Raw genomic sequence first — 15,722 nt, 5'->3', positions numbered from 1 at the left:
TGTGCATATACAGTTCACTGACTGTTTACAATGAATGTGAAGGCCTAATAAATGCACCTCAACTTTAAAATGTAAGGCATTAACTGGTTGATCAATTATACAACAATAAAAAAGGTATGGTAATTAACATGGTCACTATAGTAAGAGTAGCTTGCTGTTTCTTAAAGGCTGAAAGCTCGTGCCTCCCTCACAGCAGGAAGACTAAATTTGTTTGAAGATGGCGTTGTGATGAAGGTTTCCTGGATTGCCAAGTATACATAGTCTTTCATTTAGTGTCTGGAGACTATCTATTGCCTTTAGGTATGCATGCAATGCGGTGTGCAAACGTGCTCGGCTTGTGAACAGTTCCTTCCAGCTTTACAACCATTGGAGCAAAGTGAATGAACTGATGTTCTGATTGATCCGTCTAACACGAGCAGTCACATTCAAATGCTCTCCTTTGGTGTGATGGAGCTGAAAATGTGCTCCGATTGCATCATCCATTTGCTTCCAAGCAGGGTGTTGCATTCCCTTCCATCTGCTCTCAGTAAAATATGTGATTTTCCGCCATCAATCAGCGCAGATTCACATTTTGGTGGGATGCCTTTGCACAAGCTGTGTGACAATGTGTCGGGGAAATATGTGTAAGGTTACACAACATATGTAAACAAATAGGAGACAGCCCTGCTGTTTGATTTCCTCTCCGTCTTTGGTTGGAAGATATAATTTTCAAACATATGGGACTTGGAGTAGAGCCTCCATCAGTAACTTTCTACATCAGAGCTGAAGGAGAAACATATCCTCAAAGTTTCAATGGAAAATTGGAAACAGATAGGATTTATTAAGTTGGAGTGGGTCTGGAGTGGGATGAAGTTATTGAACGACTCAAACTAAGAATGCAGATGGCTGATTAAGTTCAGATTTAACAACATTGGCTCAGTATGATTGATTAAAATAAGTCTTATACTTCTTAAGCAAGCGGGGAAATTATGAACGAGAGCTTCATGTTTTAAGGTCACCACACAGAGAGGACCCATAGACTTTTACTCCCTGACAAAAAAGGAGCAACGCATAAGTCAAAACTCGTGAATTGAAAATGTATAAATAAATAAATAAATAAATAAATAAATAAATAAATAAATAAATAAATAAACAAATAAATAAATAAATAAATAAATAAATAAATAAATAAACAAATAAATAAATAAATAAATAAATAAATAAATAAATAAATAAATAAATAAATGTAAAATGGACGTTACGTGAAACGCACACATGATATGTGATTGAGGTGGTGTAATGAATCTACTGGTGCTGATCATTTCTTATGATCAACTTCCGTGTGTGATGACGGCTGCCATTGGTGGCTAGCAGTATTATAACATGCAAAATATATATATTTTACTGCCCTAAAAAGTGTCAAATGTGTTAAAAACGTTTGAACATTTATAGTTCCTCGCACCAGCCTCAGTCACCAGTTTATTTTGATACTATTTAGACCGTAACAATGTTGGCAGATATTCACAGATTCAGACTTCCAGCATCAACAACTCTTTAACAAAACGTCATTGACTCACAAATTACGCCTTTTTACCATCGGTGTGAGGTGGACAACATGCTACAAGATCATTTTTATCAAACACAGCAGAGAAAAAGTCTGATTAAAAGTAAGAGAGTAAAAGTCCGCCCGTCTGTGGGTCCTGTTGAGATTAAAACATGAAGCTCTGGTCCAAAGTTTTCCCTTAAATATCCAAAAATCTCACAAACAGAAGATTTAATTTTAAAACAGTAATTGATTGATTTTAATTCAGTAAAACAAAATAACCACAGTGTTTATTTGTTATTTTGATTTGGTTTTAAAATGAAATAATCAAAGAATAATGGGTACACGGATTGACTTGTTCCGAGATTAATAAACCCTATCAAAAAATCTGTGTAGGCCCGCTCCGTGTGCAGCGTGCTATAGTAAATAATAAATATAGTATATAATAAAAATAGGAATTTAACAAAAAATAATTATACAAACAGAAAGATTGGTACATTTGTTTTTATTCTTTATTTGTGATCAAAACACTCCCACATAGTCTCACTGTTTTGCAGTGAAATTTGTTACACATTTCTTGAACATTGTTATTTTTTGTCATTTTTTTATATTGTATCGTGGATATTTCATATTGAGAGCCTTATATCATATTTCATATTGTATTCTGAGTTGACTATTTTATTACACCCCAAGTAAATAATGTCATTAAAAAAATATGTTTATTTATTCTTTAAGTTGTAGATTCCATTTTTTGAAGAAAAAAAAAACTGTCATATGCTAATATATTCAACTTGAAATCAGTTCTCCATTCCATCTGGATGAAAAAAGAGGGAGCGCAGCAGCAGGTGTGACTGTGTGTGTGTGCGTGTGTGTGTGTGTGTGTGTGTGATGGGCACAAAGACACGTGAAAAGCGCTCAGAGTTTCTGTGACGGTTGTTTGTGTGTTTGTGTCAGAATGAAAGAAGAGGGGCACCGTTTACTCTATCAAAGCCTGTCCTCTATGTGTGTTCTCAGGTGTTCCTTTGCTCTCTTCTTGGGAACCTTTATTTCTCTCTGTATCTGGGTTACAAGTGGCTCTGCCATCTGCTTTGAATCCTGTTTCCCTGCCCTCCTTTCCTTTTCCCTGTTTTTCTTTTATTTTCCTCTTTTTAATTCATTTATTCTCTTTCAGCTTTGGCCTTTTTTCTTTTCCTTTTGGAGGCCGCCACCCTGTGATTTCCTCATGTGAGGATTGTCCACTGCTTTGATGCGTCAAACTGAGCGGAACACCATGCTTCCATGTCAACAACTCTGCTGCTCTGGCTAATTGCATTTATTCCTGATTTGTGACGTAGAACCAGAAATAATTATAGAACATGAAAGTGCAGCATGAGGAAAATGTTCTTTTTGTCACAGCCATAGATCTTTAAACCTCCAGGCACAATGCCTTCACCAGAGTCTGACTGATTTATTGGGCAAGGCTGTGAGTTGAGAGTTTCCCAATCTTCGCTTTATCCATAAGGCAAATGGAGTTGCCATATATGAATTAAATTGTATTTATTAAATTAAATTAAATGCTTTGCCTTCCCTATGACGCACTTCCATATATGAGCCAATAATAAAGATAATTCTTTCAAACACAACCATTTTTTGCGTAAGAGTTAAGCACGTTTCTCTTACGTAGATTCTTCCATCTAGACTCTTGACCCATGATGTCATTTTTGTTTTGGTGGTCTGGAAATCATAAAACATGGAGTTTTCCTAACGCTTATGAGTGTCAGTGAAATACGTGAAATATATAAAGCACAGGCGCGCACACCCTCCACTCTCTCCGTTATCTGTATCAGTCTGACAATGCAAGACATTTGTTATCACTGCTGTGTGAACTCGAACCCCCAATTTCCACCAGATCCGTAACTGCTCCGTATCTGCTGCGGAACCACAACACAGCTCATAGGTTTCCATTAAAGTCAATGTGGCAATTTCCACCGCATGCATAACTGTTCTGTCATGCCTTCTGCAGCAGATATGCAGCTCTTCTATTTTTGCCAGACGCTGGAGCTGTGCTGCATCAATACAACAAAGATAAACAAACCTGTGGGACAGGAAGTAGTGCATCGACACAGAATAAATAATTCCATATATACAATACAGCAACAATACAGACTTTGATATTGAACCGCTCTGGACAAATATCAGTTGACAGTGATTAAGCATTACTAACGGCATGTTTACATTAGCCCTCTTTAGTTCACTTTAAATGCACATGTTTTGATCGCTTTGATGTCAGGAGATCAAAGAAAATTTTTTGAAAAACAGTTGTCTGAATAAATAAAACCTTAACATACTATTCAAAAAGGAGATGAGTCCACCTACAGGTGGGAGACAGACCGGCTGGTGTCCTGGTGCAGCCAGAACAACCGAGAGCTCAATGCTTTAAAGACAGTGGAGATGATAGCAGACTTCAGGAAGAACCCAGCCCCCCTCACCCTGGGAGACTCTACAGTGAGCTCTGTGGAGTACTTCTGCTTCCTGGGGACCATCATCTCCCAGGACCTCATGTGGGAGCTGAACATCAGCCCTTTCATCAAAAAAGCTCAGCAGAGGATGTATATTATTATTATTATTGTTGCTGGCTTGTTTCTTTGTTCTTTCTTTTCTTTGTTTTTTGTTTTGCGCACCGACTACCAAGTCAAATTCCTTGTACTGTACTAAAAACTGTACTTGGCCATTGAAACATTTCTGATTCTGAAAAAGAAGACAAGAATAACTTGCTGGATTTATTACGTGGATGCAAAAAACATCAAAGCGATAAGCAGACATCTCTGAAGAAGAAGAAGTCAAAAGAGTGAAGTATATTTCCTGAAAAACAGTTCTCTTAATAAATTAAATCTTAACATATTAGTCCAAAAGATCTTGTTGGAATTATTACAGTTGCAAATAAACTCCAGAGCAATTTGTTTGCAGTCTGAACACAAAGCCTTTCAGCTCCGAACAAACGTGATATCAACCCACACGATGGACAGAGCAGCGTTAAGTGAGAAGACAATTTTCCTGGCAGTTAGAACAGATTCCATAAACACATTGTGAACACAAACCAAGTCAAATTAAAGTCTTTGCCCCGCCTGTTTGGACCAAGTCCTGGAATGTTCTGTTGGGAAACAGCTTTGGATTGGTGAAAAAGCTACAGAGAAATAATGAATGCCAAAGAGAGAACAGGCAAGTAGTAATATGGAGATTTTAGTTAAACAAGGAAATAATTATTATCCAGAAGAAAATAGATAATCTAGCTTACACGTGTCAAACTCAAAGCTCTGGAGCCAAATTATTTCAGAGCATCCAATTCGGCCCTCAGCAGAATGCAAAAAAAAATAAATCAGAGAAACCATGAATCATTGTGTAATTACCAAATAATTTAATACATTTAGATATCTCTAAAATAAGACAAATTCAATGAAACTCCACAATATTAGCTGGGCTCACATTTTTTCCATTTTAACCCTTATCACAGGATGGAAATCATTTTTAATCTGAAATTGTTGAAATAACTGTAACTGTAATATTCCCAAATGAATCAATTTTCTTCAAATGTTTCCACAAAGAGTCCACAAATTACATAAAAAATGGTCACAAAATCAAATAAATTGAAAGTGATGATCCTACAGGGACTGATATCTGTCACTTATTGCTTTGATGTCATCAGTGCTGTCCATATTTTATCACTTATTTATATGTGAAGGAGCAAACTAGAGCACACATTCAAAATAATGATGAAATGACTTATTTCCCACCCATAATCTGCAGCCCGTTTAATATGAACTGCTTTGTTTTTGGCCCCTGAACTAAAATGAGTTTGACACCCCTGATCTAGCTGATTCGGTGGGTGTAGCTCTAAAACTGTGTGCAGTAAACATATCAGTCATTAGCATACAGGTGGTTTTTCATCTAATCTAGTTCCTTTCCAAAGACCAGAACTCAGTCCCTCCAGGATTTTGCGACGTTGCGATCACAACTATTAACACAAAATCAAGTAAACTCAGCAAAATCAGTGCAGCATTGCAATTTTTCCTGCAACTTCGCTGAAAATTTTTTTTTTTGGCATTTTAGCGCTTGTAGTTGCTACGGAAGTAGCGGAGAATGTACTGTGGGCGCCATAGACATGTATACATAGACGCCGCATCGACTGCTGCCGCCCTCTAGAGCGGTGCGTTTATGAATATTATGTCTATGCTTGGCGCTGCCTACAAGGAACCTACGAAGAAGAAAATGCCTACGTCACATCCTGTTTTCAACCAGTGCCGGGAGAAAGCGTTCAATGTGCGATAGAAATACCTTGCATTTGCTTACAAAAATATGGGCTAAGGACCGTGCAAAACAGTACCCAACGTTGCTTCATAAGAGTGGAGGTAAACTTTTTTTCTTCAAAATGCAACGTTATCATCGAACAAAAGTCGTCTATGGACTAACATTTTGCTTCTGCAAAGCACGTCAAGAGAATGAAAGCCAGTGCACAACATCTGTGTGGGAGAACAAACAGGAAGTACACAATATCATTACATACAGTATGTTCATTAATGCTTTGTATTTTTTACTTATTTTTGTTATGCTTAAAAAAATATGTCTTTGTGACAGCTTCATCTTATGCACTTTAAGATTCCTTAAGTTCATTATTGTTTACTGACTTGCACTTCTGATGATGATTTTGATTAAAAACTGTTGCACCGTTTGCATTCAGGGTATGCTCAGTGTATAAGCTAAAAAAAAAGTGTTTGCATGTTTTGGAAAATTGTGTTGGTGTTTGCATTCCAACAATAAAGCATATTTTTTTTTCTAGAACATGTCTGGTCAGTATGTATTTATATTTGGTATAAATAATTAACTTAATTGTGAGTAAAGTATGTCTTAGGGCTGAAAAAAAAATCACAACTTTTTACCGCAACTTTTGTAAAAATGGCCCGCGAAAACCTGGAGGGACTGAAAACTTCCCCTCCTTGGTTTGATAGAGTGATTAACTGACTTTGTATGTGATTGTTTTTTTTTTTTTTGGTCTCTATTATCCCAGTGATTGATTGCTGACTAATTAAGGACTCACAGGTCCGTGCACCCGGAGCAGGGTTAAGCTAGGTTCTGTAGCCCTTATGATATTCATTAAGATGAGCAGGTGTTGATGATGGATGGAATGAAATCAATTAACAACAGATCAGTGGATCATGAAAACCCAGACACGTTGAATAGTGATATATGAACTCCAGGCTGTAGTTGTAATGAAAGCCTAGCTGCCATTAAAGGTCGGTGGGTTTTTCAATTACTGAGATATTGTTTAAATAATATAAAAGCACTTGTGAAATGCAGAAACTTAATCAGAGAATTGAAAAGCAACTTTAATGTACATTCTGCACCCATTCAAATGTTGACTAGGACCAGAGACGATTCTAGCTTTCTGAAACCTCCAGGGCTTAGCCCAGAGGAAAATGCCAAATGTGTGCACAACAACATTTTGCTTTATTGCGCATGTCAAAATTTTTGTAATGCTTTACTTAAACAAACAAACAATGCAGTTTTTTTATAGTTTTTTATGACTACCTGACTTGGGCATAACTCGGCATACTAAAAAAATACTTGACATTTTCTTGAATTTACCTTGTAATGGCAAAATAAAAAGGTAAAAAGGTCGTGTCATGGCAAATTTTATATTCATCATCATATCCTCAAATGTATGTTCATGTACAATTTGTCATGTTTTAATACATGACGACTCCATTAATCTTTACACTTTTGAACAGCTGAATCATGATTAAACAGTACAGATCGTATTATTCTCAGTGCAGCACAGTCTCTGCCAAGGACATACACTGACGTACACACTTATCAAGACAGATAAAGACTGGAGCCAAACCTTCTCATAACATCTTCATCGTCCTCCAACATTGCCACTATGGGCATCTGACTCCCTCCCTTTTGTCTCTCTCTGTTGGGACCTTTTCTTATCTGTATAAAAAGCTTAAGCTTTGAAACTGTCGGGGCAGGGCGCGGCACTTCCTTCGGACGTCCGCCTGGACGGACGCTAATTTTGTTTCACTTTGTTCCATTTTGTACCTTTTTTCTTAGTTTAGAATAAACATTTTTTATATAAAATCATCAATGCTTCTCCTGGATTCCATAAATCAACACAGAGCAATGAATCATGTCTCAAATGAGGTCAACCGTAAATTCTGCCGTAACAGTCGTTAAAAAGGTCGTTATTGTCCTTAAAATGACATGGTACTAGCTTTCAGAAACTGGTGGAATTTCTCAGATAGAGCAAATATTAGCAGAGTTATAATGTTTTTAATGTGTTCACTAAGATGCGTTCAGGGTCCCTGGCAAACCCAGACCAATTCATTAATTTATGAAACATCCCTGAGTAAATTTGGACCTATGGTCACCTTAATGTTGGTTGCATCACAGATGGTGGAAAATACAGAATTTTTTTCGCTCTGTTGTCGTGCGGTAAACGAGGGGCGTTCGAGGACTGTTTAATATTATTATATTCGAGGCTTATTAAATATCTGGGGCTTTAGCCCTGAATAAAAAAAGCCACTGACTAGGACCACTGTATGAAAAAAAGAAACAATAATATAATGAAAGCTTCCAATACAGATGTTTGGGTTTTGGTAGGATAGTGGTGTAGGGGGTTCATTTATTCTTCACAAAAGATAATACAAACAAACCTAGCTTCATCTTTGTAATAATGTTATGTTAGAAAAGATTGATGTTTTCTCATTAAACTCACACATCAGGTCCTTCCTCATAAAACACATTACTATTGGGCAGTGCAAGGTCAAGGATCAGCTATAGATTTAGTTGGTTATAGATTTCTCTTGATCTGTCGTTCTGAAACCATAAGCTAAACCTTTGCCTTTATAAAACCAAACTCAAGCTCAGTTCAAAGTTCTTCATACGGGTTTATTCTTAACGTTATTTCATGATGTAATGTCAAAATGGCAGATTGTGGCAGCCGAGATGATCTTTTTAAGTACGAGCTCTACATTCCCGTCTGCCCTCCTTTGCCTCAAGGCCAACCCAATGTTTTCAGACACTTCTTGAATCCCTGACGTTACCTTGAAGAGTTATTTCTTTAATATTCTGCACAATCTCTTCTGAATTCCACGGCATATACAGTAGCTATGTATCGGTTTTTATTATGTGGCTTATGTCTTTTCTTGCTTTTAAAAAAGCGACAATAATGTATGCTCACAGGTGACTTACTTTCTCATTACTGCCTAAAACCCACAGGTTATACAGTAATATCTCATAACTTGGAAAACAAAATGTAAAAAACTTCTCTTTCAAGTGAAAATGACAGAGCAAGCTCTCTTTTCTTTTTTTAAATTGAAAAAACTAAAACATTTAACAGCACATAGCTCAGTGATTTACGCAGCAACAAAAGGAACAAATTAATTGAACAATGAACTCCTATAATTTAGACTCTGCTGCTATAATTACCAAGTTTTTCTTTTTGCTTCGCTTTTGCAACGTGGCTGCAGTAACAGCACACGATGGACTTTCCAGTGAACACTTTTCTCCAAACTCAATGTTAACGTGCATGTCTATGCTGGTTGATTCTAGCCATACGTTGACTGTCTTGTTGCTTACAAAATAAAAGAATAAATTCACGAAATAACTAAGGAATAATTAAAGGCACATGAGGCAAAATCAACACTCAGGCGGCAACTTTTGGCAGAGAAAACATGAATCACTGTGTAAACCCTTCCAAATCACAAATTAAATGAAACTTCACATTATTGCCCAATGCAGTCATTTTTAATCACACATTATGGTAAGAACTCTCAGTTTCTGTAAATTCAAACAATGTGTGACAAAATGAAGGAATTTTGAAGTGAAGATCTTTACTTATTTATTTATTTATTTATTTATTTATTTATTCAGTTTACTTCCGACATGGTTACATTCACTTTTTTTACATTTTTTTTTTCTTTTTCTTTTTTTGTACATGCCGAAAAAGGAGACGAGAGAAGCAGTTTGCATTTCTAGGCCCCATCCCGTTTTGTACACCGAAAATGTACATCTTGATCACTGATATCTGTTGCTTACTGCTTGGATATTGTTGATGCCTTCCATATTATTTGTATCAGTTATACTTGGAAGTGTAAACTAGTGCACAATAATTTTGGAATTTTCCCACCTAAAATCTGTGTCCCACTTTATGCTGAAGATACACAGAGCCCCAAGATGTTCCGAATGCTAGGAATCTATATTTGTGACAGAGTTCAGGAGTAACTGGAGTAACCGCAGGTGTGGAGGGTCCTGGACTGTGACTTGTTCTTCAGCTGTGGCATCTTGAAACGATGAGAAATGAAGTGAGGATACACTCTCAATGCTTTCAAGCTCTGTTGTGTATACCAAAACGAATCAGCACAGGGAGACAGCAATCTTCACGCGCTGCTACGCACTCAACGAGTATGATCACATCCGTAGCATTTGTGGACAATTTTTTGACACGTTAAAAATGATTCCGCGAATGCTACGTGTCGTTACGAGCCCTCTTCAGTTAGGTACCTAACCCCACTAGATCCCTCCACCTAACCCAAAAAATGCCAACTTTGCTTTCTGAGTGTCATAATTTAGCGAACAACACTTAATGACAGCCTTGATGACACCTTATTCATGCTAATAACAGACATGACAGCGTAATGTCAGCCTTATGTATAAAACTTCAACTGAAGTGTTACCCATGTTTTATCTTTTCTGCAGTATCCACTGTAGCTATGATTTGGGGAACCATGAAATGTAAAAAAACATGGAACTTTTTACTTTTTTTACAGTGATTCTCGGTGTATGGAAGGGAAACATAATTAATACCCCTTTCCAGTTAATGACCAGAGAGCCCCAGCACGTAGGCTGTTGGCAGCAGGCGCTTTGTGTTGCACATTGATTTTTTTTATGCAACAGGTGTCTGAAAACATCATCTAAAAAGCTTAATTTACTGTAGTTTCACAAAAGGTGTTCAATTACCAAAGGAGCTGAAATGTTTTCATGTAATTACAATTCAAGCTGTGAAACATCTGATTACAGCTCGCAGCTTGTTACGATGTTATTCTGTAACTCATGGATCAAATTGTTCAACCAACAGCAACAACGAGAAGAGAATCCAGGCATTATCTGATTTCTGATGATATTTTAGATCCCACAGACTGGTCTAAGTGTAGAACACAATGTAGAAATGCACAAAATGTGTAAATAAATCATCAGAAGTCTCCAGCTTGATGGTAATTAGTAACAGGTAACAGAAAAACTCAGCGTGAGTGCAAAGGGAATTATAAATACTGGTGCTGTATTGCTAATGCTTTCTACAAAAGACACTCACATGTAAATGCCTTTTTACGAGATCAAACAAAGAGTCCCTGAGGAGAAGAAATGCTCAATGAAATCTGCCTTTGATTCTTGTTTAGCATAATAGAAGTCATCTTCAAGACATGGAATGTGAAAGAGCTGTGTGTAGGGGTGGGCGATATGGGAAAAATATCATATCACGATTTTTTCTTTGTGAAATCACGATCACGATTTTATCACGATTTTTAGGTAATTGTCTTTTTTTTTTTAAATTGTATGTAAGCAATTCATCAAACTGGTTACAAGTACCATTAACATCAAACAAAAAGGCTGACAAGTTATTTTAGGGCGGAGCATACTTCTGCCCTGTTAAAGCGCTTAATAATCTGTAATGTCAGTAATGCTGACTAGCAAATGGTGTGATTTGGCAGAGAGAAAAAACCATTGGATGTTCTGTGTATGGACCACAGACATATGACGCAGACACGACACCGCAAAGAACTACAGACGGTTCTACATCTCCGTGATTTGGGAGATCGTCGTCATGTTGTAATCCTTAACGATCTAATATCGTCAGATCACACACCCTTAGTGGAACTCTTCCTTTCACATTTCAAAGTAGAAGGAACTGTCCTGCATCAGGTGGTTGAGAGACAAACACCAACACAAAAGCCCCAACAGAAGTAAAAAATCCATGAAAAAGAGTTAAACACTGGCAGCAAATCCTTTCACAAGAAACTATGTCATATACACACCCAAACCGTATTTTCCGGGCTATTGAACGCACCGTTTTATTGGCCACATTCCAATAATTTAGCAATTTTCCAAGAAAAATTCAATCCAATCCACTTTATATATATATATATATATATATATAGCACATTTAAACAACAAAATGTTTTCAAAGTGCTGCACATGAGATCATAAAAACAATAAAACCAAAATAATGCAAATGAGCTCCACCACTAAATGAGTATAAAACAATAAATTGAAATAGAAGCCATCAGCCAACAGACGACTCGACCAATCAGAATGAGCAGATAGGCGGGTTCCGTGAATTGCGGTGCATCACTATAATTTGCATAATATGAATCGCTAAAATGCAGCATACTGCATATTGTTGACACTTTAAGAACACTTGTTTGCTCGACTTTGAATTTGGTGTGGCTTATTGTCGTTATTGTGTTTGCTTTATTTGTCTGACATATTGGTATCTGTGTGGCATTGCTATAATGGTACGCTGCATATATAGGGGTGGCATCACTGATTTTCGCCAAGAGCGGGAAAACTGTGTCGTGTACACTTCCATAATGTGTAAATCTCAAACTAAATGCAGGAGTTTTAACTAGCTTTGGTTCATGGAAGCTTGACCTCTTTGCTTCCTGCTCAACTTAAGGGAATTCCTTATTTGCTTTTTGCCAAAGGAAAAAAAAGAAGTTAATTCCACAAACACATGGATATGAACAAAGTTCTCTTTTTTTAATGCATATTTTAACATTTTTAGATCTAATTTAAACTGTTGGATTAAAGGTTTTTATTATTTTCAAAGATTAAGAATAACAAGTGTTTAACTCCATTTGAAAGATGTGATGATCCATCAGCGGCAAGACCCTGGACCGGATGAAACCGGATCTTATCTGACATTCAGCCGCCTCTGCTAGAGCGTGATACAACTGTGTGTGTGTGTGTGTGTGTGTGTGTGTGTGTGTGTGTGTGTGTGTGTGTGTGTGTGTGTGTGTGTGTGTGTGTGTGTGTGTGTGTGTGTGTGTGTGTGTGTGTGTGTGTGTGTGTGTGTGTGTGTGTGTGTGTGTGTGGGAGGAACACAATGCAAGGGGCATTGATTACCAAGTGGGTGTGCGACTAACAATCATATTTTTCTTTTAGAAAAAAAAAAAAAAACAACTGGAATCATTTGTAAGTGTTACAGTGATTTATAGAATTGTTTATAATGACATGGCGATATGGAGGCAAAAGTGATTGAAAACAATGAATGAATTAATGATCAATTCTAAGATGTCACCTCTAAACCACCATTGTTCTTTACAGGAAGATGAGCAACGTAAAATATGTGAAATAAAAATAAAAGTCCATTTCTAGTTTAAGCTTATAAATCCAAGCAAAGTGAGAATAGAGTAGCAACTGTTGTTCATCCCTATGATATGAAACATGTAACTATCCTCAGGGCTGAAGGTTTCAGACACTCTGGTAGTTGAATGAAAATGTGAATAAAATGATTTGAAGGTTGGTTAACACAACAACAGACTAAGTATTCCTTGAATGGCTAATAAGGAAAGTTTAAAGTTCTTGTAGTTTTCATTACATGTACATTATAGTCATCTCTCCTTTTATCTCTGCCTTGGGTCAAACACTTTACCTCACTTACATTGTGCCTAATTACATTGTTATGGGTCAGATTTGATTTTAAACCCAACTCATCAATCCACATGTTTTCTATTGTGATGAAGTCATCATTTTTGAACCAATAGACGGAATGAATGATGCAAAACAGCCTTTAAAAAAAAAATAATAAATAAATCTTTTGAATTTGAATAAAAACTAAAATAGAAATGTGTTTTTTACCCTTTGAAATAAACTCCAAGAAAAATCAAAGTGACTGCACCACGCCAACAGCCAAGTATCTGTGAGGTTCATTTTCAGTTAGACATCAATCAGCTCTGATATCTAATGATGTTTTTTCATCAGTAAGTTTGTGTCTCTGTAGGCCCCAGTCACTTCTTTTTTTACTCCACTCCCTGCCTTTTGGTCCTTCACCTCCCTCCTGCTTCCACTCAGGCGTGACTAGTCTGTTTATTACCTTCCCTCACTACCTAAAGGTATAATAATAACAATGCTGTTCAGAAACATTTGTTGTTATTCTGCATGATTCGTCCATCCTGAGAGAATCAATATGGGATGGGGTGGGGGGTCTGGGGGTTGGGGGTTGGATCGGTGGCGTGGTGCGCTGGGTCCTTGGCTCCTTGGGGCTTTCTCGGGTGTGTGTGGGGGGGACGATGGTTGCCTCTCAGCTTGGGATCTTGGGGGCGTTCGGGGGGCAGCTTGGCCGTGGGGTGGTCGCCGGGGGCCCCTAGATTGCCCGCTCTTGCTGCTGGCCTGGCTGCTTCTTCGGGCCCGGGGGCGGCACGTGGGTTTTGCAGTGGCGGTTCTTGGAAATACATTTGTCATGGATGGACTGGCCTTGGGCTGTGGGATAACACTCATACCGGGCTCAACCACAGACACGTTGTTCCCAAATACCTGTTTTATGGAATTTCCACTCACTTCTTCCTCTGTTCACAGCCACCACCATTATTCCTAAGCCGCACACTGGTCACCAAACTGGCTTGATAACTCAACAATAAGCACAATATACACAACCACAACTTCACATCGCATCACTTGAAACCTATCGACTACTCCCCACCCATTCCATTTCCTATCTTGTATCCCTCTTCCCTGTTAACTTCCCCACCCCTCTCCAACCCCTCACCTTGGTGTAACACTGCCCTCTCTTTTTTTACATCCTTCCTTCAATAAAGTATTTCTTACCCTTCCCTAGGGAGGGCTGGTGATGGTCACAATTATGCAATGAAATAAATACATTTATTTAATTGCAATAACAAAATATGCATTGCTGTTAAAAGATTGCACTTATTGTAGTGTTAACCTTCAACAGAATGTGCAGACAAGATTAAAAAAAAAAAAAAAAAAAGTATGTACATGCTCTGTTGATTCAATGTTTTGGTTTTTCTATTACAAAAACTTAAAAAAACTTGTCTTTTTTTTAGTGAAACAAAATATGACCATGACACCAAACATAACAGCAAAGCAGCAATTACAGCAGGAGGAAGCAGCAGCATGTTGGGTAATTATGATGCTGCACACTGTCAGGTTTTCAGTCAGCAGAACTACAGAGAGATAGAGAGAAATGCTCCTCCGCCCTCAGGCTAAAGTCATTACGACAACTGGATCCAACGATGCACAGCGAGCCCAAACATTTTTAAAGATGAAGGCTTGGGTCAGTGTGTGCCAGTGTGTCGGCCTCCACACACACTCGATTTTCTCGTGATTTCCCCTCGTCAAACCGCTGCTTCTAAGGCAAGATGCCAGGAATGAACAATGCACCGCGGAAAGGGAATCCAGCAACACGTAATGACTTTTACAAAACTGTTACACCAGCCAGAGCAGAGAAGTACAAGTAAAGAAGCTGATCTGAGTTGAGTGAATAATACAAATCTTCCAAGAGAGCGATTTGATTCGATTATCTGTCGTCCCCGTGAGGTTCGGAAACAACAGAGGAATGGAATAGGCAGCGGAATGCAAACTTCTCTGTGCTCAAGGAAATCTGTTGTTGTGTGTGTGAACACTTGAAAACATGTGTTAACTCAGCTTTTAAACCAAACATCTCCAGGATGAAATGTGTTTGGATAATCATTGAAAAAGGAGAGTGGATCAACCTTCTCCATCTGGTGTGTGACAGTTTAAACACTTCCCATCTCACTCCACTTAACCTTTCTCTCTTTGCAATCATTCATTCGCTCTCACTCACTTTCATAGCTCGGCCAAGTCTGGCTTTGTGCCTCCTCGACCATCTGCCAAACAAGTACAACTCATGACAACAGATACTTGAAAGTGTTTAAAGACACTCAAATTCACTAACGGTTTAGGGGTATTAAAACGTGTGCAAACGTCACTTATGCGCTAATAAGCTGTACAAACTCCAGGGAATCAGGACTGCACGTCGTCAGTGTATCAGAATGCACCCTTAATCCATTTAGCGTGTTTCCCTCTAATGAATAAGTAAAGTAGGTGGATCTCTTAATTAATGCACTGGACACAAAGCAAAGCAATCAAATCTGGAACTGTTTGCGGTGATTGTTTTAGCACTGGA

The 15,722-nt window shown here is 37.9% G+C and overlaps 1 protein-coding gene across 1 annotated transcript in view; it reads right to left on the bottom strand.

Moving 5' to 3' along the window:
• Nucleotides 1-15,722, bottom strand: part of LOC114471718 (voltage-dependent T-type calcium channel subunit alpha-1I-like) — a 498,082-nt gene that overhangs the window by 421,905 nt on the left and 60,455 nt on the right. The gene's annotated exons all lie outside the window — the stretch shown is intronic.

This window comes from Gouania willdenowi, chromosome 1 (assembly GCF_900634775.1).
Source record: "Gouania willdenowi chromosome 1, fGouWil2.1, whole genome shotgun sequence".
Taxonomy (NCBI): domain Eukaryota; kingdom Metazoa; phylum Chordata; class Actinopteri; order Blenniiformes; family Gobiesocidae; genus Gouania; species Gouania willdenowi.
The sequence above is the reverse complement of the archived record's forward strand: the minus strand, read 5'-3'. Positions and strand labels throughout refer to the sequence as shown.